At 32.9% G+C, this 25,764-nt stretch overlaps 1 long non-coding RNA gene across 1 annotated transcript in view; it reads right to left on the minus strand.

Annotated features, from left to right (window-relative positions):
• Window positions 1–760: 760 nt before the first annotated feature.
• LOC141560720 (uncharacterized) overlaps window positions 761–25,764 on the minus strand; it is an 87,843-nt gene continuing 62,839 nt past the window's right edge. The window contains exons 3-5 of the long non-coding RNA XR_012487796.1: window positions 17,061–17,239; window positions 1,346–1,450; window positions 761–1,256 (exon numbers count right to left, since the gene is read on the minus strand). This is a non-coding gene — a long non-coding RNA (uncharacterized LOC141560720). The remainder of the gene's footprint in view (window positions 1,257–1,345; window positions 1,451–17,060; window positions 17,240–25,764) is intronic.

Below are 25,764 nucleotides of genomic sequence, written 5' to 3' on the forward strand. Positions count from 1 at the left end.
AGTTAGCAATTATCCTTTTGATCTCTTTACTCATTTTTTTAAAGCCTTTAGGTTCTGACTTTAGGGCAAGGAGGTTACCAGTATTCTATGAAAAGCAAGGTTAGGTATATGGAAAGTAATTGTCCTCTCAATGGGCTGCAAGGAGCAGCCAAGCTGCGGGAGTACTTTGGGAAGAGCTCCACACTTGAAGAGACTAGGCCTGGGCATCATGGCTGGGCTGCAGAAGTGCCCTAAAAGGAGCCCTACTGTGAGGATTAGTGACTGCCTTGGGGCTAGAGGTTGAGCAGTGAAAGTATACCTACTCCCAAGAAAAGCCTGCTTTGGGTATTAGCAGTTGCCCTATCCCTTAAAGCAGCAGAAGTGTCTCCACCTAAGGAGCATAGTCAAGCTGGGGAAATTCCACTGCCCCAGGACAAGGCCCTCACTGTGTAGATTAGAGACTGCCTTGGGCTGTGCCCCTTGCCATGAAGATTTGTGATTGCCCCCCCACTCCACGATAGCCCCTAGCTGCAGAATGGTGCTGCAGAGCTGTGTTATGTTCTTCACTGAACCACTTCCGGTTCTGAGTAGGCACAGCCAGATCCTATTTGGCTCTGGTGTCCTTCAGAGAACCCTCTACCCTAGACTTCTAGCAAAGTATTTCTAAATAACAATTCATAACTATCAAATCTATTTTTAATAGTAAAATCATGGATTTGTTTGATTCTTTTATACTTATTAGTAATAGTAAAGGGATGAACAAAATGACAACAAACAACTCTTACTTTGATAACCTTTCTAGATTTGCAAAATATTTTCTTATAATAACCCTATGAAATAAATTATATAATTCTTATTATCTTTACTTTGAGGAGAAGCTTTATGGGAATCTAAGTGGTATAGTAGTTAGAATTCTGTTCTGGAGATAGGAAAAACTGGATTCAAATCTGACCTCAGGCATTTAGTAGTTGGGTGACAATGGAAAAGTTATTTGACAGTTTTTACTGTTGTTTATAACAATAGCATCTATTTCATAGGAATGTTGTGATCAAAAAAGATAATATTTACTAAATGTGCTTAAAATGGTACTTGGCACATAGTTGATAGTATATGATCACTTGTTCTCTTTCCTTCCCCTATGGTGAGTATATGATGCAGGTCATGAGCAATTTTCCTTACTCAGAGATAATTCCACTACCAGCACAACCAACTTCCATCCTCACAGTAGCTTAGATCTTTTCATCTCTTCAGGTACAATGTTCATCTAATGGAGTTATCTGGAATAACACAGAAAGTAACAATCATAATAAGCCTGTCAATGTAATAAGGTTGACTTTCTTCTGGTATAAATAAGAAAAGTTCCTACCATTTGAAAATACCTCTCTTCTTCCCAAATTACAGATTTAAGGACTTAGGTGGTGGCGGGGATCTTTGTTAATGGTCAAGTGATCAATTGGCAGTTGTAAATAACCTAGTAGAGAAGATAGATGTTTCTTTTTTATTTATAGGCAAACATTTATTAAGTGCATACTATATTCTAGGCACTACTCTCAGTGCTGAAATTTATTTATTTATTTAAATTATAACTTTTTATTGAGAGAACATATGCCTGGGAAATTTTTACAACATTATCCCTTGCACTCACTTCAGTTCTGATTTTTCCCTTCCCTTCCTTCACTCCCTCCCCTATATGGTAAGCAGTCTTATACATGTTAAATATGTTAGAGTTTATCCTAGATACAATATATGTGTGCAGAACCAAACAGTTCTCTTGTTGCATGGGGAGAATTGGATTCAGAAGGTAAAAATAACCTGGAAAGAAAAACAAAAATGCAAACAGTTTACACTCAATTCCCAGTGTTCCTTTTCTGGGTGTAGCTGATTCTGTACAGAAGATAGATATTTCAATAAAATATACAAAGCCAAACTACTACATGTAGTCAGTTATCTCATTGGTCTTGGAAAAGAAAACCTTTTGCTTTGACTTCACTCTCCTCAACTGCTACAATTACTTCCACTTCTGATTCCTTCTAGTCTCAATTCCATTCTACTCTTGTCATATGATCATCTTTAATTCTTTAATCTATATTCTCATCCATGTATGTATCACATGACTCAGTTTCCCTTATAGCTGCTTCTGAATTTGGACACACGGCCCTTATTTTGCATGACTGAAACTGTCTCATCAGACCCTCTCCCACCAAATAGAGCAAAGAATTTAGTCTCTACAATTTAGGAATGGTCCTTCAAAGTCTTTATAATAACGACTTTCAGCAATTCAGTGCTATGGCTTTAAAAATTGAACATCAGAGAAATCATGAAGTCATATAACCAGTAAGCAGAGATGCCAAGATTTGAATACAAGCCTCCTAAATCAAGATAGAGTCTTCTTGATGCTTTTTCTCACTATATTAATTTATTTTATTTTCCATTAAAAATACATAGAAGTACAATAATATATATATACAATATATATAAATACAAATACATAATAAGTATTTATATAATACATGAACATATATACAGATGTGTGATGTATTTCTTTAAGTATTTGTACATGTATAATATATTAATAGAATTAATCATATTTCCTGTATGTATTTAGTCATAGAATAAAATAAGTATCAATACTGCTCTATACACAGTAAGAAATAGAAGGGGCAGTTAGGTGGCACATTGGATAGAATAGCAGCCCTGAAGTCAGGAGGACCTGAGTTCAAATCTGGCCTCAAACACTTAATACTTACTTCCTAACTGTGTGACTTTGGAGAAGTCACTTAACCCCAATTGCCTTAGCCAAAAAAAAAAAAAAAAAAGTAATAAAATGTAGTCTTTATTTCAATAGCAGGATATTATAGATTCATTTTACGTTATATAATTGTACAAACATGGCTAGTGTGTTGTATATCTGGAGCCTGAATTTGGTATCCAGAATTTGATACTTTTGAAGGTTTTTCATTTTAATAGACTATCTGCACATCTTTTCAGTCCCCAAGATTCTTATCCATTATATTTTTAATTAACCATTAACTTGAAAGGTTTTTTTAAGCAACAAAAGCATATAGTAAAGAGACCCTTTTATGTCAAATTATCAGAGCTACAAATCATTTCAATAATTATGTAATTTCAGGAATATCACAAATTCTTTTTTATGTTTTCCCATTGAAAAATTTGACATTAATATATATGTTACTAAGTAAAATTTTCGTGAGAGAAAGCAAATTTTATAGTATAATATCAAATAAAGACTTTCAAGGACAGCCAAGACAAAATCACACTAACTTCCCTTTGGATCACAGCATAAATCTTGGACAAAACCAATGAAGATGTCTATGTCTATGACAACAGAAACAAAAATAACACCGAACTCATCCTTTAACTCAAAACTTTTGGTCTAATGATTAGCATTTTAATACAGTGTAGTAGCAGTATGATTAGGACAGGATAATGAGAAGGAAGAGGATGAACAGACATAATACATCTCTACTCATAATAAATAGATGAGTACAGCACAGATTCATAATTATAAGCCAAGCCAGAATCCAATATTATGTATAGAAGAGGTCTAAACATAAGAGTATAAGAAATACAAGACTGCTGTGAAATTTATAGTTAGGTTGGTCAAGGAAATATTTGTGTCTGAGATGACTTTTGAGATGAAAAGGGACATTTTTGTTGGACTTTGATGTGAAATACAGAAATTGCAAAAATGGAGAATGGTATAGATAAAGACATAAATACAGAAAAAGAGAAAACAAGATTGAAGAAGTACAAGTCATCACTTGAACTGAAAAATAAAGTGCATGAAGGAAAGTAGTTTGTGAAATAAAATTGAATAAGTAGAGCAAAGCTTTAATGAAGATCCTTACAATCAGATTAAGTAATATGTATTTTATTCAAAAAGCAATGAAGAATACCTTAAGATTTCTAATGTGGTCAAATATGAATATTAGTCTTACAATTAAAGGCTAGATTGGAAACTGGAGAACTTAGAGGCAGGAAAACCAGAAGAAGACTAATAAAATCATTCAAGAATAAAGCCCAGAAATTCAAAATTTTAAAAGCATGTTTGTTTCTTCCTTTTTTCTTAACTTTTTATAGACTATTATTGTTCAAGCCTTAATTGCATCATATCATTATCATCAACATCATCATCACCATTAACAATAAAAAAAAATATATATATATATATATATATATATATTAAAAGGTTAAGATGCAGGGGCGGAGCCAAGATGGCAGAGAAGATACAAGCGATTTTGTGAGCTCCTTCTTCCCGCATTACCAATAAGTTAAACCAGCCGCAAAAATAGCTCTGGACTGATAGAAACTACAAGGACTGGAAGCACGACTTACCAGCTGAAGAGAAAGTGAAGTTTCAACAGAAAAGGTCAGTTCCCAGGGGAGGAAGAAAAAAGGCCAGTGCAGACAGTTGGGTGGTAGCGCACTTCACGGATCGCGCTGGGGAGGGCTCCGGGATCAGAGAAGTCACTGAGATAGAGGAATCTAGCACAGGCTGTTAGCTCTTCTCTGCTTATAAAACAGCAGTTCAGAAGAGAAATCAAACCACTTTAAAATTTAAAGCCAGATACTTTAACCACCCCAATCTGGAAGTGACTCAATAGATCTTGGCACTGTGGGTGTGGCCAACTTAGGCTGTCCGGGCTTTCACCTGGGGGTAGTTAAGAGATTGAAAAGCAGGAAGACATGGCCCAAGGCAACACATAGTGCCTGGCTTGGCTGGAGGCTGTGGAATTCAGCTGCACATTTAGAAAGGAATATACTTTCTTCTCAGCAGTTCATGGATCCTATGCAAAAATTGACCATATCTTAGGACATAAAGATCTCAAAATTAAATGTAGGAAGGCAGAAATAATAAATGCCTTCTTCTCAGATTTCTCAGATTACAATGCAATAAAAGCTACATTCAGTAAGAAGTTAGGGATAAATAGACCAAAAAATAATTGGAAACTGAATAATCTCATCTTAAAGAATGACTGGGTGAAACAGCAAATTATAAAAACAATGACTTCACCCAAGATAATGACAATGATGAGACATCATACCAAAATCTGTGGGATGCAGCTAAAGTGGTAATAAAGAGAAATTTTATATCTTTAGAGGCTTATTTGAAGAAAATAGAGAAAGAGAAGATTAATGAATTGGGCCTGCAACTTAAAAAGCTAGAAAAAGACCAAATTAAAAACCCCCAACCAAAAATTAAACTTGAAAATACAAAAATTAAAAGGAGAAATCAATAATATTGAAAGTAAAAAAAAAAAAAAACTATTGAATTAATAAATAAAACAAAGAGTTGGTTTTATGAAAAAGCCAATAAAATAGATAAACCTTTGGTAAATCTGATCAGAAAAAAAAAAAAAAAAAGAGGAAAATCAAATTGTTAGTCTTACAAATGAAAAAGGGGATCTTTCAACCAACGAAGAGGAAATTAGAGAAATAATAAGGAGTTACTTTGCCCAACTTTATGCCAATAAATTTGATAACTTAAGTGAAATGGATGACTTCCTCCAAATATATAGGCTTCCTAGATTAACAGAGGAGGAGATAAATTGCTTAAATAGTCCCATTTCAGAAAAAGAAGTAGAATAAACTATTAATCAACTCCCCAGGAAAAAATCCCCAGGACCAGATGGATTTACATGTGAATTCTACCAAACATTTAAATATTAGCCCCAATGCTATATAAACTATTTGAAAAAATAGGGGATGAAGGAGTCCTACCAAACTCCTTTTATGACACAGACATGGTACTGAAAAAAAAAAAAAAAAATAGGTTAAGATGTCCGGCAACAAGCAAAATATAGTACTAAGAAAGGAAAATACATTCTCTGCTCTAAAAATCTTATATTCTAATGAGAGAGACCATGTTTGTTATTTTCTTTTTTCTCTATTTATACAATCTCTATTGAAAATTAATTATCCTACCTAATACTATGGAGTCCTGTGCAACTAATCTCTCCTTTATATATCATTCATTAAACTGCTAAAAAATCTTCTGGCTCTTTATTACTTTGTTGTTGCTCACATTTTTCACTCATGTCTGACTCTTCTTGACCCCATTTTTTTTTTTTTTTGTTTTGTTTTTTGGGAAGAGTACTAGAATAGTTTGCCAATTCTTCAGCTCATTTAAATATGAGGAATCTGAGATAAATAGGGTGAAGTGAATTGTTCAGAATCACACAGTTATTAAATGTCTGATGAAAGATTTGGACTCAACCATATTAGCCTGTCTGTTGTTTGATAAAAATGGCACTACTATGCTTTAGCTGAAATGTTTTCTCTCCTCAGTTCTACTTCTTCATATTTCTAATTTCCTGCAAGTTTAGATTGTGTCAGTTACTGTTTGAAAATTTTCCTTTTTTTTTTTTTTTCCCTGGACTTGCTCACAGGAGGACTTTGGTACCAGCCCAAGTCCTAATTTTGGGTGAGAAGTGATATGGGGGAATTCAGGAGGATGGTCAAGCAGGCGTCTATTTATTCAAAAAATCCTCAGCTTTATGTACAATATGTTTAATACATTTATATTTACATTACAATACAATATAATATATTTACATACTTGATACATTTACATAACTATAGAACAATGCTCATGTGCCAAGTATAGGATATGGTGCATGCAAGACCACATAAATAACTTGCTATTGTGTGCAGATATTTCCTTGTCACATTAGCATAATTCTGCTTCAAGTATAACACAGATTATCATGCCCCCTGACCTCTGAAGGATAGCTGAAATGCCCTTAGGAGGGATGAGGAGCCAAACCAGACAGTCTTCTTACTGGTCATGGTTCTCTACTATCTGTGGCCCTCTACAGTTTTTGAAGCAAATAGGTGTATTCTCTGAACAGGTAAGTGTTTTATCTCTGTTTTCTATGCATTTCATACATGTATCTTATCTTCCTCTATGGTTTAGTGCGGTGGAATATAAGGTCATAAACATCTTTTGCAAGCTAAATATTTGTATTCACAAACAGTGACAATCCTAAGACAAAAAGAGTACCAGAAGATAATGTCAACATATTACAGAGTTTCTACAAATAGGAGCAATTTGTTGCTAATTTGTAGGGAAAGTTGAGCTAAGAAACAGTTTTCAACAGTGAAGCAGAAAAGTAGTGAGCAGTTTTCAGGGATATGGTGTACAGTACATCATTTACTCATTTGGGCCAGACCATTTGCAAGTACAGTTTGGTTTGAAGAAAATGATAGGGAAATTCAGAAGCATCTAAATGAAAAATATGAACTTTATAGGGCTTACCAGTAGGATAGTTCATACATCTCTAACAAAGCAGCACCTAATTTTATCAAAAGTAAACTAGAAGTAAACCTTAGCCAGATGCAGGATTTTTAGTTCAATAAAAAGGCTGATGAAATTCAGTTTTAGGTTGATACTAATAACACAAAGCACTTTCATGGTGTCCTAAAGGATATTTATAGGCCAAAGAACTATGATATCTCTTAAATATTCAGTGCTGATGGAGTCACATTAATTAGTGATATCCATGATCCAAGAGATATGGTTTTGTCCACATATTGTCATCAAATCAATGCTGAAACTATTCACCATATACCACAGGTTGAAGTTCTTTCTTCTCTAGTCAAACTTTCAATTGAAGAAGAGGTCATGAGTGGCATTTCATATGCCAAAGTGTATAGTGCTGAATTTATTTCAAATGCCCTGCATAGTGTGCCCACACCAAAGAATATGAGTGAAACAGAATTGCAATAGCTTAAAGAAACATAAGATGCACAAATTTAGGGATATCATCATCATTACTCCAAATGTCCTTTGTGTCTCACTCGTGGAACCTTTTAATGTTGTGTTTGTCTGATCAGCCACAGTCAGACACACTGCCTACTGTCTCCAATATAATTATATTGTTTTGATCCTTTTTGAGAATGAAAGACAACAACTATTCCAACGCTTTGGATACAAGTACTGCAAGATCAGGTGGTATACACACACATACACACACACACACACACACACACACACACACATACACACACACATATATATATATATATATATATATATATATGTCCAATGTGTAAGAAAGAGTAAAAAATAACATAACCTTTTTTTATTATAAAATCAATAAATGAAAAATAATGAAAATTGTATAAACTAATAAAGAATGAAATGAATAAAACAAAGAATACATTTTACACAATAATAACATTGTAATAGTTTTGACAAATGTGACAACTATAAAGAATATCAAAAAGCCATTCATGATGGACCCACACTTAACACCACATACTAAGATAAGATCAAAATAGGTCCATGATTTAGGCATAAAGAATAGGATAGTTTTCCTCTCAGACTAGGGGAGGAGGAAGGAATTTGTGACCAAAGAAGTACTAGAGATCATTATTGATCACAAAATAGAAAATTTTGATAGCATCAAATTAAAAAGCTTTTGTAGAAACAAAACTAATGCAAACAAGATTAGAAGGTAAGTAACAATTTGGGAAAACATTTTTACAGTTAAATAGTAGGAACACTGGGAAATGAGTGTAAACTGTTAGCATTTTTTGTTTTTCTCCCCAGGTTATTTTTACCTTCTGAATACAATTCTTCCTTTGCAGCAACAACAAAATTTGGTTCTGCACATATATATTGTACCTAGGATATACTATAACATATTTAATATATATGGGAATGCCTGCCATCTAGGAGAAGGAGGGAAAAATTCAGAACAGAAGGGAGTACAAGGGATAATGTTGTAAAAAATTACCTATGCATATGTACTGTCAAAAAATGTTATAATTATAAAATTAATTAAAAAACAAACAAACAAACATTCACAAATCTAAAAGTCTAATTGTGAAGGTCCTGTTCTCTAAGTTATAATCCTTCTCTGGGAGAAGATCTCTTTTCTGTAAAATCTTTTCCTCTGTGAGCAGGTTTCTTGGGAAGCTTCTGGAGGCTCCAGCCAGACTCTCTCCTTCCAGACTGCCATCTCAACTCTATCCCAGACTTGACTCTTCTCCAGGCTCAATGTTGCCTCTTTTATGCTTGCAGATAATGGGCATATGAGAACTCAGGGGCTTGTGGGAAAATACTTCAACCAATGAACTTGCTCCTCTTAAAGTTGGAAAGTCCTTTAAACATGTAAACTCTACTTCAGAAGTCCAAAAGTGTAAACTCCCTTCAAAGGCCTGCACCAAAGGTGTGGATTCTCTGCCAGAGAATCGTTTAGAAAAACCTGAGTTATCATCTTGTAATCCTAACATCTCCCCCTTTCTTTTGATTTAGAACATAGGGTGGTCATGGCCTTGAAACATAAATCCATTATGGGAGGTATTACATATAATTACATAAATTACACATACACATAATAACATAACTCATGCTAGAAGTGATGTAACAAATAACATGACCAAATAATTCATAAATTGAGAATTTATAAATGTCCATAAGTTCACTGTCCATTAGTCTCATCTTGTATTAGGAAATCCAATGATTCCTGCTGGTTTTAAAGTTCTTTAACAGTCTTCTTATTAGCCATGCTCTTTCTGTGTCAGATATTTCTTAGATTTTCTCCTTTGTTTTGAGGTCTTTCTCTTTTTCTGTCTCTCTCTGATGGACAAGGTGAATACAATGCATTGGCACCCATCTGATTCCTTCTCCATTTGAAGAAATACAAGTAAACTCTCTCCCCCAAGCAGTTAACCTATCTAATTTCATCCTATTTACCACTTTCTAAATCTCTTCTCATCATCTGGCAATTACATTGGAGCTATTTGCACTGTACATAGCCCTATTGGTTTAAAAGGCCTGGATTCTCCCCAAATGTAATCCATGTCTGCTATCTGATTGCTTTTTGGCTGACTTATCATATAATCCCTTTTTGCCATGTGATTGCTTTTCTGCTGATTGATCAAATCAGAGTCCTGGCCTTCTAAAGGCTCTTTGGGTGTAACCTCAGCTGCCATCATACCCCACCTGTTTTTTGATTGATATATTGGAGCTGGGCTCTGCCTCTCATTTCCCTGGAACAATCTATATTCAGAGGCCCAATGGAAGCCCTTGTGGAATTTTGGACATGGGGTTTTAGGTCTTCTCTCACCCTGTCTTCTCACTCTATCTCCATATCTACATTGAGCTGTTAGATGTCCAATATTTCCTCATTGAAAACATTGCTGAGTTTCTCTAGAAGTCCCTTGCCATGAGGGACCTTGTCTTTCCATGTTCATCATAGTCTGGGTGTAAAAAGTATTTGTTCCCACTGTAGCACATCGTCTTATGATCTCCTCTAAAGGAGCATCTCTGTCTAGAACTCATATAATTCTTTTGCAAATCTCATTGGCATTTTCCTTAGTCAGATGTCTGATTATTATTTCTGTAGCTGCCTTTTCTCCAATAGTACTTTTGACAGCAGTTTGCAAATGTCCCACAAAATCTTCAAAAGGTTCATTGGGACCTTGCTCTATTTTAGTGAAAGCCTCCTCTCAATCTTTCTGTCTGGGGAGGGAACCCTAAGCTTTTATTGCAGCCTTAGCAATTTACTCATACACTGTCATGGGATAATTAATCTGTTCTGAATTCTCTACATCCTGACTTTCACCAGCTAATTGCTCAAAAGTGAATTGTGTGTTAACTCCTATTTCCAAATTGCATCTGACTTGGATCTTACATAATTCATGGAACTCCACAAGCCACAACAGATATTGTCCAGTTTCTAAACATGTCCTTGATATGGATTTCCAGTCATTCAGGGTTAGGACTTCTAGTAACATTCTAACATAAGGTGATGTAGCCCCATAAAGGGTACAACCTTTTTTCAAATCTTTAATTTTATTCAAATCTAAGGTGTATATCTTCTCCTTTTTTGACCTAAAGAATCAATCCCTTCAATCACAGGATATGCATGTATAAAATCACTTATATCCTGTCCTTCTCTCTTAGCCTTAATCAATTATTTTTTTTAATCTTGTCATAGGCTGCTTCAAAGGCGATTCTGTTTATGTTTTTGCCTCTTCCCCTCCTCCTTCTTACTCCATCCCTGAAGGGTTAATTGAGGGAGGAGAAGGGAAATGCTCCTGTTGTTCAGAATTGTATTTAACTCCATTGTTACCTGATTCATCCTCTTCATCTTGTTTAGTTGGATCCTCCCCCTCTGGCTCTTTCTTCTTTTCCTTTAGTCTAACAATTTTTAAAGCCACTTGGATTAAATTGTAGGTATGAAGTGTATCTTTGGAAATTAAATTTGGTTTGGAATTGTAGTGTTTACCTAATTGCTCTCCTACTAATTCCCATTCATCTAGATCCAATTCTTTTTCCAGGGAAAAACAAGGACATATGACCTGCACAGTTTTTAAAAGTTCAATAATCTCCTCCAAAATTATAATCAATCCTTGGCTTTTCATAACCTTGATAATGCTCTCTAAACATTTTCTTTGAATAGAAGGCATTTGCACCATTTGACTAAAATTCTACTTTACCTCTTTAACAAAGTTTCCTTGTTACTCATGCTTCTGGGTCAGAGAGACTTTTCCACTGAGATCTGGATCAGAGTCTTTTCCACTGGAATCAGGATCTTGTCTGTCCCTATTCGGATGCCAAAATGTGAAGGTCCAGGCTAGCTCCTCTGAAGGGCTCAGAATAAGTCCTTGCCCCAAGTTGGGTGCCAAAATGTAAAGGTCCTGTCGTCTCTAAGTTATAATCCTTCTCTGGGAGGAGATCTATTTTTTGTAAAATCTTTTCCTCTGTGAGCAGGTTTCTTGGGAAGCTTCTGGAGCCTCCAGCCAGAGTAAAGGTAGAATCTTGAATCCTCTTCTTCCTGATTCCTGGTTCTGAATCTCTTTGAGCTTCTTTGAAGTTCTCCCAGGAAGTCTTGTTCTTCTCCCAGCCTAGACTCTCCTTCCAGACCACTGTCCTAACTCTGTCCCAGACTAGATTAATTCTCCAGGCTCAATGCTGTGTCTTTTATCCTCCCAGAGAATGGGCCTGTGAGAACTCCCACAGCCCATGAACTTGCTGCTTTTAAAGGTGTAAATTCCTCTAAATATGTAAACTCTACCTTAGAAGTCCAAAGGTGTAAACTCCCTTCAAAGGCCTGAATCAGAGAATTGTTTAGACAACCTTGTAATCCTAAAATCTGATGATGAAATAAACTCTCTCTCTCTTCTTACACAGAAGTGATGAATTTTTGGTGCATAATTAGACCTACATTTTAAACATAACTAATCAAGAAAATGTTTTCTGTATATCTTTTAGAAGAAAGGTTTTCTCTTTTTCAGTGGTATGAGGAGAAAGAAAATAAATTTCTGAAAATTAAGAATATACTTTAATGAAAAAAGAAGCAATGAAAAATATTGCTTTGAATCTCACTGACATTAATGATGCTCCAAACTAGACTAGTTGCTAAGAGAAATGAAAAAGAGACAGTGATATGATTTGGAGATTGATTTGAAATATAATGGGAGAGGAAAAAGGGAAAGATAACTCTAAGATTTTATGCTTGAATGACTGGGAGATTTGTGCTGCCATCAACAGAAATAAATAAATTAGAAGGAGTGATACATTTATGGAAATAGTGAGTTTGAAGTGATAGCAGACCATATATTTGGAAATAAGCAATAAGAAACCTGAGGCTGGGAATTAGGGAACAGGTTAGAGTTGAATAGATTTGGTTTGTATCAAATCAATAACTGAATCGATGAGGAGTATAAAAGTTGTTTGTTTTGTTTTGATTTTTTTTTTGTTTTTGTTTTTGCTGATTTGGGGAGTGTATATAGAGCAAGAAGAGAACCAAATATTGAATCTGAAATTATTCACTTATTTGTTAGGCAAGAGGAAGATGATACAATAAACAAAACAGAAAAGGGCCACTTAACACATAGGAATAAAATCAAGAGAGTATAGGGACATAATATATGAGAAAAGCATTCTAAAGGAATAGAGCAGTCAAATAAACCAAATTCGGTCATGAGAAATGAGAATTGAAAAAAAAATTGCAAAGTTCTTGGATCTAGTGTTAAGAAGTCCATTAATTATATTAGAATAAGTTCAATAATGAGGTTGAAAGAGAAATCAGATTTCAAGGGGTTGATGTGTGAGTAGGCAAAGAGTACATATTTTTTTTTTAATCTTGGAAAATTTGGAAGTGAAGAAAAAAGAAAAGTAGGATGTTAAATTTGTAAATAGAAATTTGAGATATATGAGAATATATTATTTGAAAATATGAATGAATAATATAAAATTTTAAAGTTCTCAATATTTACAAAGCACTAGGATAAACACTGAGGATACAGAGTGATATATTTCTTTCTCTCAAGTAGTAGATTTCGAATATAAAGTTCATATAGAGAATGGATGAAAGTCTTGTTGATATTTTGTGTATAGGGGCAGGATAGATGATAAAGTCTAGTGGTTTAAATATAGGTATTCCAATTTAGTTGATGTCTAGAGGTTGAGGTCTAGAGGTTGAGGTCTTATAAGACTGCTCTACAGAAAAATCTTCCTTAATATCATTTCAACCGACAAAACCCTAGCTATGTTTGACACAAATATTTGAAAGTGCCAAGGACCTTGGTGTGAAGAATTTTTTTTTTCTTCCCCCTGAGTCTTCAGTAAATGTGGTTACTGAGGATGCAAAGCTTCTAGTTGAAGCAGCAGAGGAAGTTGGTATGCTATTTATCCCTTGAGGAATGCATTCCTGGATGATCGTGGCTAGGATCAGACTGAAGGTGAGAACTATTTCCAGATATCAGGATCAAGGAGAAATGTTTTTTTATGGAAAAGAAGGATAGAATACTTTTACATAAAAGGGAAAAGAGAAGAGGAGAGGAAAAAGAGAAAGAGAGAAAAAGAGAAAGGGAGAGAGAGAGAGAGAAAGAATGTAAGATGAAAAGATGAGAGAATGAGAGAACATGTAGAAAAAGCAGCCACAATAGAGTAAAATATCTATCATTAAAGAAAACAAAATTTAGTTCAATTCTCATCCACTTAGGTGCTGTTGAACAAGTATGTAAACCTATACAAGTTGCAGCTACTATGTTCAAAAAATAATAATCAAAGAATTATTGGAAGTCTTTAGTGAAACAAGAACAGTTAAATACCTTATTGTGGCATATGTTTGGGGCCTAAAGGTTATTGTGAATACCCTAGTCCTCAGGGTTATCTATCTTATTAACATTCCAGGAATTTGGCAACTGGAAACATTTTTAAAATATTAATTTTGGCAAATATTTATTGCATCTACTTTAGATATCTTTCAGGAATTTAATAGTTAGTAGAGGGGTTAAATGTGATATGTACAAAAATGCCCTAAAAGTGTTAGGGGAAATTAATAGAAGATTAATTACAGAAAAAAAGGTTGAGGGAAGAATTTTAAAAATAGGGAGAGTCCAGATTGGCTAGGATGACAGGAAAAAATAATGCTGAATATTGGAAGAGATGTGGGGAAACTGGGACATTGATACATTGTTGGTGGAATTGTGAATACATCCAGCCATTCTGGAGAACAATTTGGAACTATGCTCAAAAAGTTATCAAAATGTGCATACCCTTTGATCCAGCAGTGTTACTACTAGGCTTATATCCCAAAGATATCTTAAAGAAGGAAAAGGGACCTCTATGTGCAAAAATATTTGTGGAAGCCCTCTTTGTAGTGGTTAGAAACTGGAAATTGAATAGATGCCCATCAATTGGAAAATGGCTGAATAAATTGTGGTATATGAATATTATGGAATATTATTATTCTGTAAGAAATGACCAGCAGGATGATTTCAGAACGGCCTGGAGACTTACATTAACTGATGCTGAGTGAAATGAGCAGGATCAGGAGAGCAATATATACCTCAACAACAATACTCTATAATGATCAATTCTGATAGAAGTGACTCTCTTCAACAATGAAATGAACCAAATCAGTTCCATTTGTTCAATATTGAAGAGAACTAGCTACAACCAGTGAAAGAACTATGGGAAATGATTGTGAACCACTAGATAGAATTTCCGGTCCCTCTGTTTTTGTCTTGCATTTTTGATTTCCTTCTCAGGTTAATGTTACCTTAATCTTGTGCAGCAAAATAACTGTATGGATATGTACATATATTGCATTTAACATTTAGCTTTGTTTCTGAGGTACAATGTACAATTGGCACTGTTCTAAGCTTCCTATGTAGTTCTGAGCCTTGTCTTGGAGCAAGCAGAGGAATACTTTACCTGGTCTCTCCAGGCAATAGTCCGGTTTCCCAGGCTGGCTATTTGCCTTATGTTCTGGCCTTGGAGGATTCTCCAATGATTGTTTGATCCTGAGCTAGGACCAAGAGTTTCAGTTTCTGATCTGCTGTGATTAAGACCCTTTTACTGGCTTTTCTAGACCCTATGAGCTGGGCTGAACACCCTTTCCCCTTAAAATATTGACCTTTCTTGAAATCCTTCCAATCTATTGAGCTGGAGAGTCATTTCATTTGGTCAGACTCTGTTAGGAGACTTGATTTCATGTCATTTTCAGGGGAAACTAGGAAAGTGTGAGCAGCTTCCTCATTTACTCTGCCATCTCAACTCTGCTCCCAGAACTCCAAGGTATTTTTAAAGAGATTAGTCATCTACTTTACTTCTTTATTGTAAACCTTGAGAGACAGAGAGACACAGAGAGAAAGATTTGGGTTTTTTTTGTTTTTTTGTATTTTTTCCCCAAAGTCTCTATCATCTATTAACCATCCCTCCCAAGTTGCATAATCCACAAATTAAATAAGTAGAGACAAAGGCAGACACATTATGTTAGAAAATATATTTACTAGAGTAATTTCAAAGCAATCCATTGATTATTTCTCTTTGTGTATGTCATTAAATGACTCCTTAACTTAACTATTGCTTAGCTATCTTTTCATCTTATTCACAATAATTTTATGAGTTTTTTTTCAGTAAATCTAGGGAATTATATTTAGCAATGATTGACCAATGTATTAGACTTGTCAAAAAAGGATGTAAGATTCATATTCCATAAGGAAATTATGCTGTGTCTTTTTAATCATTAATTCCTCTTCTGAAAATTTGGAAAACTTTTAAAATGATATTTCCTATGATTTTACTGGGAACAAATTCATATTATTTGATGTGTAATGTACAAGTTTCTCTCACTTCTCTTTTTATGAAATTTAGCCTAACACTTTGCTTCCTTCTGTGCACATTTTGAGTTCTATTTAGCTGCCAATTCAACAAAAGCAACAAAAATCATCTATATTTATATTGTTATCTGTCAACATTGATACATATGAAAAATATTTTCTCATTTATAGTTTAAATAAATGAATATGTATATATATACATAATTATGTGTGCATATGGAAAAATAACTGAATATTCAAAAATAATTAATATATAATATATATATATATATATAAGTATTTATATATAAAAATAGCATCTATAGCTAAGTAACATATGTATCTATAATGCACATCTTAACTTAGTATATCTAACATTATGTATGTTTATATCCATATACTTTAGATACATATATTACTTAGATAGAAATGTTTAATCATCTTTTCTTGAATTCACATACTTCTTTCCTCCAATCTTTAGACAGGTCAAGATTCACCCAACAGCAATGTAGTCAAACTCAAATAGAAACAGGAGCCTCTAAACCAAACTTAAGCATTTCAGTGGACTGTATACTAATTTATTAATAAATGTATTAATATTATCAGGATTTTATTATTGGTTCTCTATCCAGTGTGCCTTCTAGCTGCCCACCACTGTTCTAGACAACTGTTTAAGGCTATAAAGTCCAGATTTCCATTGGTGGAAGGAGTTTCCTTACCCATAAGTTCTTTATAATAATGAAATCATATATATATATATATATATATATATATATATATATATAGTAGGCTAATATATATGGAAGCATTTTATAGATATGATTCTATATTCATATAAATATGTTCACACACATATATTTGTGGTATGATATACACAAGGACATATATACATGTACACGTACATACATACATACATGTATACCTACATTATTTATAAAGTACATATGGTGTACTTCACCAGTGGCATGAGAAAGAAAGATCTGGATTCTACCCACCTTTGCAGATAGTTGGAGGAGGACTGTTTCAACGTTACCAGCAGACTAATCATAGAGATGATTAGGCGGATGCAGGACTGCTGAGATGGAGAGGTCTCTCTTCTAATCTCCAATGTGTATGTACCTCCAATTGTTCATTGGTTAATGAACAATAATTTAATAAATGCTCACTATAGATACTGGAAACATAAAAAAGGGAAAAAATAGTACACCAAGGATCAAATATATGATGGGAGTACAAACAAAATAAAATTTTAGGTCTCTGCAGAGTATGTGTGGAATAAATGGAAGATAATATCAGATGGAAAAACACTAACAATTGAAAATCATTTCTCGGTAGGTTGGGACCATAATTTTTTCCAAAAACAGATTTCAATTTTATTAATTGTGACTCATGATATTTCAATAAAGAGACATACTGTTTTAAACATGTTATTAGATAAAAGTTGTGAGTGGAGAAATAATATTTACTATAAAGAGATAAACTTCTATGAAGACATCCATGACTGTGAAGAAAGGCAGAAAACATTAGATTTAAAATGAATAGAAAGATAAATAGAGTTGAAACCACTCAGGCAGAAGCAGGAAATGAATGAGTTTAGGAAACAAGTTACAAACATGATATGGATGTATGCTACTGTGATACAGTTTTATTATGTGATGTGGTTGAAGAAATATTCACTTTAGAGTTAAATTTTGAATTCTGTATCTGCTACATATTGTTTCATAATAATGGTAATATCTTTAGTTCTTTAGGCTTCAATTTTCTCTACTAAATGATTGTTAAGACTTGGTTAAGATAGATATTATAATATTATTATAATTTCCACTTTATAGATATAGAAACTGGATAAATTACTTGTCCATGGTCACAGATATAGTAAGTGGAAGAAGCAGGATATAAAGCCAGTTTTTTTCCTTCAGTGAAATCTACTATAAATAATTATTTTCTTTTCTTTAACTTTCTTCTAGAACTAGAAAATAGAAGAGATAATCATGAGCATTTTCAAAAGATAGGAAATTACAAATGAGGAAATAGAGCTTCATGTGTTTATGGACTAGTCCTTGTACTTTCTTCACTTTTGAACAAGAAATTGACATACTCATCATTCTTCATATCATTCATTTTAAATTATACCATTGCAGAAATAAAAAATATTTTTTTCATACAAAACAGAAATGTTGCACTTTTAGAAAAAAATTACAAGAATAGGTTGCTTATTTCTCAAATGTTTCATCTTCTTGTCACTATCATATTACTAGATTTGGCAGGTTTTCCTGTTATAGTTAAGACAATTCTTTTAGCATACCAGATGCTTTGCACTATATAATATATAGAATTTTGAAAATCCTGCACGTGATTTGGACTTTATCTAGAATAATAGCTGTCTGAGTCCAATTTATAAATTTTCTGGAAAGCCAAAGACAGCTAAAGTATGCTGTCAGTATCAAGCCATTTACTAAGATAACAGTGGGGACAATTTGCTCCCTTTCCAGCTTTTACACCTGCTTCATACTGCCAGTGGCAAGGTTTTTATATTTTGGAATGTTTACCATTTCTCAACTGTCAAGGGGAAAAGTATAAGGAAAGGTTAAAAAAAGAAATAAAGATTTCCTCTTCAAAATTATGGGAAGTTAAAACATTTGAGTGATAAAATATAAAAGTAAATAAGTTAATATTTTCATATTATTAAATATTCAAACTTTAGATTCCAAAGATAGCAAGATCATAATTATGTTACAAATTCTTAGAGTTGAAAAAATCCTTGGAGGGCACCTACCCTGAAATTCCTAACCAAATGCAATGATTCTCTCTAGTACTTTCCTGACAAGTGACAATCTATCTTCTGCTCGAATACCTCGAGTGATGGGACTATAGAGACAGCCTGTTATAATTTCAGACAGTTCGGATTGGCACCAACTTCTTTTTTTTTTTTTTTTTTTTTTTTACACTGAGAAGCAATCTGGTAGCTTCTACCAGAAAAGCATCTATCTGTTGTTCCTAGTTCTTCCCTCTGGAGCCATAAAGATTAAATTTGTGTTTTGTTTTGTTTTGTTTTGTTTTGTTTTGTTTTGTTTTGTTTTGTTTTGTTTTCCCTTTCAAATTACAGCACTTCAGGATATAATAAACCTTCTAAATAGAAGATGTTATAGAAGTATTGAATCTCCCATTCATCAAGTGTTCAAATAGAGATTGAATGACCAGTGTGTTGCAAAAAGTAAACACTTAATCTCAATTTGTTGGATTACTTTTTGCTGAAAGAATGACCCCTTGTCAGGGATACTATAGTAGGGTTGGAGTTTGAGATTGTGGTTATAACCCCTCACCTAAAAGATCCTTTTCAACTTTAAAAATTCTGCGAAATTTTACTTGAGTGTTTTCCAATCTTTATCTTCAGAATAATTATCTGCTACCATTAAATCTCCATATTGTATAGCTTCAAATCCATCCAGGCTAAATTTTTAAAAAGATATGTTCAAAATTGTGAATGCTCTTAACCAAATGTGATATTCACTACAGAATATGATGGTCATACAATCGGAAATTTCAATGTCTATAAGTTAAATAATCTTTATGACTTGTATGCTTTATCTTATAATGCAGGTAAGCATAAATTCTTGAAAGAGGGCTTTGGCATATCCTCTCAAATTACAAAATCTTGAAGTTCTGGCTCAATTATGTCATCTTATTTAAGGTCAGGCCACATTGTCTTTTTTTCTTAAAGCATTTTAAATATGATCTTACAAAAATTAGGATTCATGTCAGGCTATGCCATTTTTTACTTTGAAACTATTTCTTTTAAAGAAAGAATGGATATTTGTTTGTAAAATCCCTGTCATTTCTAGTGCAGCAACTAGTTTTTCATTCTTGAACAGAATCAAGTCTGTCATTTTTCCTGGTTTTGATTAATGAAATTATCACAAAGACAGATTAGAATTTATTAATCATCCCCTTTTTTGGCGGTATGAGCTCCAACAATTGAATTCAACCTGCATAACATGTATTTCTTCTATCTCAGTCTTTTGATATACTTTCTTGACTTCATCTTGCTCCCTGTACCCTTCTTATCTGTATAGGTGATTTTTTGCTATACTCTCAGAATACCAATAACATTATTTCACTCTTCATTGATCTTCCAACACATTCTTTTCTTTCTTTGTTTTGAAATTTTTGTTTGTTTCTTTATTTAGTTTTTTTTTCCTAGTACATATTGATTCTCAATTCAGAGTGCACCTTTTTCCATTATTTCTTTTTAATACTCCATCTATTATCCTCATTAAATCAAAAATCCATCAAAAATAATCACCAAATCACCTTCAACCTACATATAGCTGTTTAGGATGCTCCCAGATCATTCTTTGGGTGAAGTTTATCATCATATATTAATACTAGAGGTATCAACTTTTTGCACACAATTTCTTAATTGCTAGTACACATCTTCCCTGAACTACCTATATTCTATAAACATACACATATACATATTTATGTATATGTGAAGACATACATATGTGTGTGTGTGTGTGTATATATATATATATATATATATATATATATATATATATATTTGTCCATATTATATTAGTATCTTTTTTGAATTTTACATCTTCTTCACTAAACTGAATGTAGTAGAACTTATTGTCTCTTGATTCAGCATTTACAAATTCTTCAAAACAATAGATGTTATTAAATTCTGTAATGTACAAGGAAATAAACAATGTTGTATATATAAATAGCAACATATACTAATATAAATGTTATAATCCTATATTATCTATTTTTTAATCTGTGGCATTTTGAGTCCTATGCACAATACAGTTTTTTTTTTCTTGTTAAATGCTTAATGCATTAGGTAGAACTGATGTGAAAAATATTTAAGAACAACTGTATCTTACTTGGATTTAAAGAGACCATTTAATTTGAAAAGAAGGTAACTAACTTCTTATATAAACAATGAAAAGCATAATAGCCTGATTGTTCAAGGGGAAAACAAGTAAAAATGTAGCATAATCAGGCAAAGAACAGAATATAATGAAGATAAAGTCAAGAAGATAGGTATGTAGGAGTATCTTAAAAGACAAAGTCAGGCAGTATAAAAGAGATAGAATTTATAAATAATGATTTGGCATAATTATAAAATATTAATATGAATCATTTATCTCTTTTGGTTTCTTGATGCAAATGTATTGAATGAATATAGGAAGGATGGGTGATTATCACACTTCTGTGAAGTTTATTGGCTTTTCCATCAGCCATTCAAGGATCAACAAATTCATTTATACCACTGTACTAACTGCAAAAATTATGTTCATGGTTTTGCTAAAATTACTCTTTATCAATATACAAAATATTCCAAATCTTTTCTGAATTTTTCATATTCATTATAATAATATTCCATTATATTAACGTACTGTAGTTTATTTGGGTATTCCCCAAACTGATCGATATCAACATTGTTTCCAGTTCTTGACCAGGGAAACTACCATTATAAACATTTTTGGCATATATTTCTTTCTTTAATGCCATTTAATAAAATTGCTGGATGAAAATGTGTGGACAATTTAATCATTTTTTTTAAACATTTCAAATTGAATACCAGTATTATCAGACCAATCCATCCATACAAATTTACATGATGTAAAGTATACAAGCTTATTATTATTTTCATTTTAATTCATCTTATTAACAATTTTGAATAGGTTTTCAAATTCTTTTGAAAATATTCTTTTTAAAGACTTATTTAACTAATTGGACCATTTACCTACTGAAACATGCCTTTTAGTGTTGTATTTTTTTGTCTATTCTTCATATATATTCAATATTAGACTTTTAAGAAAAATATTTAATAAAATGTTTTTTTTTTTTTACCAGAAAGACACTTTAAAAAATTCATTTGCTTGTGAATTAGTTTTTCAACATAATACAATTACAACTGTATTCTTTTGTATGTTCTTCTGTATTGCTTTTTTGTGATCAAGAATTCTGAGTGCTCTATACTTTGGTTTCAAATTATCCAATCTTTCTCTCTCAGTGGTTCCCTTCAATTACTTTATCATTTTGTTAAACTAAGATGCTCAGAGGATACTAATTTAATCTTGCTCTATTCCTTCTTTATGATTTTGGGTAAACCATCTCCCATGTCTTGAATGGACTTCCCTTCTATCCTTAGTGGCATTACTAACATAGTTGTTCCCTTCTCCATAAAATCTTCTTTGAAACTCTTAAATGGAATCGATCTCTTTTGAATTCCTCAAGCCATTATGTGTAGTCTTTTCCTTGTCAATACTTTTCTAACATATGTTATCACTATTTTATGAATTTTTAAATCTATTCCCCCACCAAATGTTGAGCTTTTGGGGAAACTTTGACACTTTGCAAAGCACTATGCACACAGCAGAGATTTTATAATTTAATTTTAAAATAGCATATAATCTATCTCTAGATAAAAACTTTTTTGGTGATTTTTTCCCCAAAATTCAGTTTTTCCAAAACTAGGCAGAAAAATTAATTTTTCTGTCTTTTTTTTCCATGTTCAGCATCCTAACCTTTCTAACCTCCCCAAAGCACTTAATAAAAACTAAGGATTTGTTCGAGTTAACAGTAGTTAATATAAAAATAATGAAAAGGAATTTATGTCTTTTAATGTCTCTTTACTTATCTTGGTGAGGAAGAACTGGCAATTCCAATTCCATGTAACTACAAAAATGCCTTTGGCATGGTGCAATTTGTTCTATGTGGAAGAAGCATTAACACTAAAAAGAAACCAATCAAGGCTTCCTCTCAATCCCCAATATATGATTTAGTTACCAGTGGATTGTGTTATGACTCTTCATTCAAGGAAAAATTCACTGAGAATACAAAATTTTAGAAATAGAGAAACAAAAGTAAAAAGAAAAAAATTGAACCATTGCACATTGACATTATCATTACAATTATTTGTAATTTAACAACTGAGATAGTATCATATTTTTAAATAAATTTCTAATTTGATAAAATGAATGAAATTTATTTTAAACCAGCATCATATATTATACTTATAACACAGCTGATAGATTATTGAATCTAATAGCTCATTATATTACTATTAGGGAACTGAGTTGCCTATACTAGCTGAATAAAAAGTCCCTAATTATCTAAGTATGGTAACTAAGACTTGCATGTACTATGTCACATAATTTGTCTTAATATCTAGTTATATAGGTTCTTTGTTTTATTCATTACAAGTATTCATTTGAATATTTTAATAAGACTATTTAAAGAAATTGAAGGGAAAGCATAGGGAAATTTTATTTATGATTCAGCTTCTAACATAGACAGGTTTCTAGCATCACTCTAGCATTTCTGGATTATATCTCTGTGTTCTTTTAAATTAAAAATTTGGTTAAATTATGAAGAAATAAAATAAATCGTTTTCATAGATTCACTTGTGTAAATTTTCCCATTACTCAAAAAAGAAAAGAAAAGAAAAATAACAATTTTGTCTCAGAGAAGAGTAATTTTTAAAAGTGCCTTTTCAGAATTTTTAATTTTTTTTAAAAACACAATTTTATTATGCTAGTGGTGGCTTTTGTAGTTTTTTTTAGTTTAATGTAACCTCCTGAATCCTTTTAATTTTTATCCCTATTCTTTAAGACAACTATTGTTGTGAAGGATGAAATCTCATAAATAATAAATATTAAACAAGAAGTTAAAATAAAAACTCCTTATAATACATGATTGTAGTGTCCTGCTTTCTAGAGCCTCCAAATTGGGGTGCCAAAATATACTGTCCAGACTAGATCTCTGGAGGATCTTGGGACCAGCATGAGTCCTTGTCTTAGTGGAGGAGTGAAGAAGGCAGGAGACTCACTAGGCCGATCAAAGATGGAATCTGTTTATTTCCAGTCCTCTCAGCCCCTGAATACAGAAGTATAATTACATCATTACAGCACACTGAACATGTCCTAACTATGGAATCATTACAACACCACATCACCACAGCATACTGTGCAAGTGCTAACTATAAACACCCTACTATAGAAATGTAAATTCCTCTTTACTGTAAGTATCTCTTGCTTCAAGTGGAACACAGATGGTCACTCCCTCCTTGACTTCTCAGGAAAGGTGAGAGCATCAAAGGGAGATGGGGAGCCAGGTTTCCTCTAGGCAGAAAGGTCTTATACCTTACCCAGAGTTCCCTCACTATCTGTGCCCCTCTATATATAATAATACAATATTTTTCATTTATATTGTGCTTCATAAGTTTTGACATGTTTTATGGATTATCTAACTAGAATCAAGTTAGCTTTTTAAGGTAGGAAGGTCAGATATTATTCCCATTTAACAAATGAAATGATTAAGGCACAAAGAAATCAAATGCATATAACCTGTCTGTAGCAAAACTGGGATTCAAACAAGTGTCATTAGGTTCTAAATTGAATAGACTTTTAACTACTCTTTATCCTTTCAATTTCATTCAACAAATATGAATTGAGGATCTATATTTTGCTACCCACTGAACCAGGTATTGGTGATATAAATACAAAAGTGAGATTGCCCCATTTCTGAAGCAGCTTAGGTTATAGAGAAAACAAGTAAATTTATTTTTATTTATTTATTTATTTGTTTTTTTTAATGAGACTAGCCAAAATAACAGAATACAAGGAAAGAATATGGCTCAATTTCCCCCTGCACCCAACCCTAATACAAGGCAGCCTTTTCAACATGCTCACAACCATCTGGATCCTTGAAGGAAAGGGGGCATGGGATTCAAGCACCAAGATTAAGGAAAGGGGAGGGGAAGTTTAGACATAGCTCTTGGATTAAGAAAAGGCTCCCCTCCCCCCTTTCCAGTCTGGTTTTGGGTGGGGCCAGCATTAGGAGTGGGACTGAATGTGACTTAGATTTAAGTCTTCTTCTATTAGTAAATTTGCTCTGACATATTTAGATCACCTCTGGGAGGGGATCTGAAACTTTACTCCCAGTGGAAGGGCCTTCAGTATTTATTCAGAAAGAGTAAACAAATAGGATAGAATAAAAAGCATTATGAGACCAGAATAAGCAAAGTTTTAAGGAAAACACAAATTGCCTATAAAATAAATTAGAATTAAAAAAAAAAATTCAACAATTTGATAAATGTTAAAATGTTGGAATATAAGAATGAGAACAGTAGACAAAAGAATTGGAAAGAAATTAGAACTATAGAGGAAAGATTCAGAAAGAGAAGGATGTATGAATTGAAACAAAATAAAATGAGAAAAAAAAAAAAAAAACAGGAGAACATAGTGATATCATCATTTTCTTCAATTAGAAAAAAAAACTTCCAAACATTCCCCATGAAAAGAACAAAGCTGAAAAGAAAATGTGATACAAGCACAGGAGTCAAAAAGAACATATGCAAATAAATCCAAGGGAAGAATCAGAAAGAACTTTATAAAGAGGAGCCTTCTACAATTTAATGCAGGAAAACTGAAGTAAAGGTCCATTTTAATTCCCTCTTTTCCTCAGGAGTGTTAGAATACACAAAATATAAAACAGAGAGTCTGGGAGTGATTTTGTTATATTTTGACAATCCTCAAAGAATAAATGAAACTGAGAGGAAGGGAAATGATAACCTAAGGGAAAAGAAAAGGGTGAGAAAACATTATCTCACCTATATTTCTACACAGATGGAAGGATCCTAGCCCCAATTCCCTAGCTGGGGCCTTGAAGGTATTGCTGAAAAAA

Source organism: Sminthopsis crassicaudata, chromosome 3 (genome assembly GCF_048593235.1).
Source record: "Sminthopsis crassicaudata isolate SCR6 chromosome 3, ASM4859323v1, whole genome shotgun sequence".
Taxonomy (NCBI): Eukaryota; Metazoa; Chordata; class Mammalia; order Dasyuromorphia; family Dasyuridae; genus Sminthopsis; species Sminthopsis crassicaudata.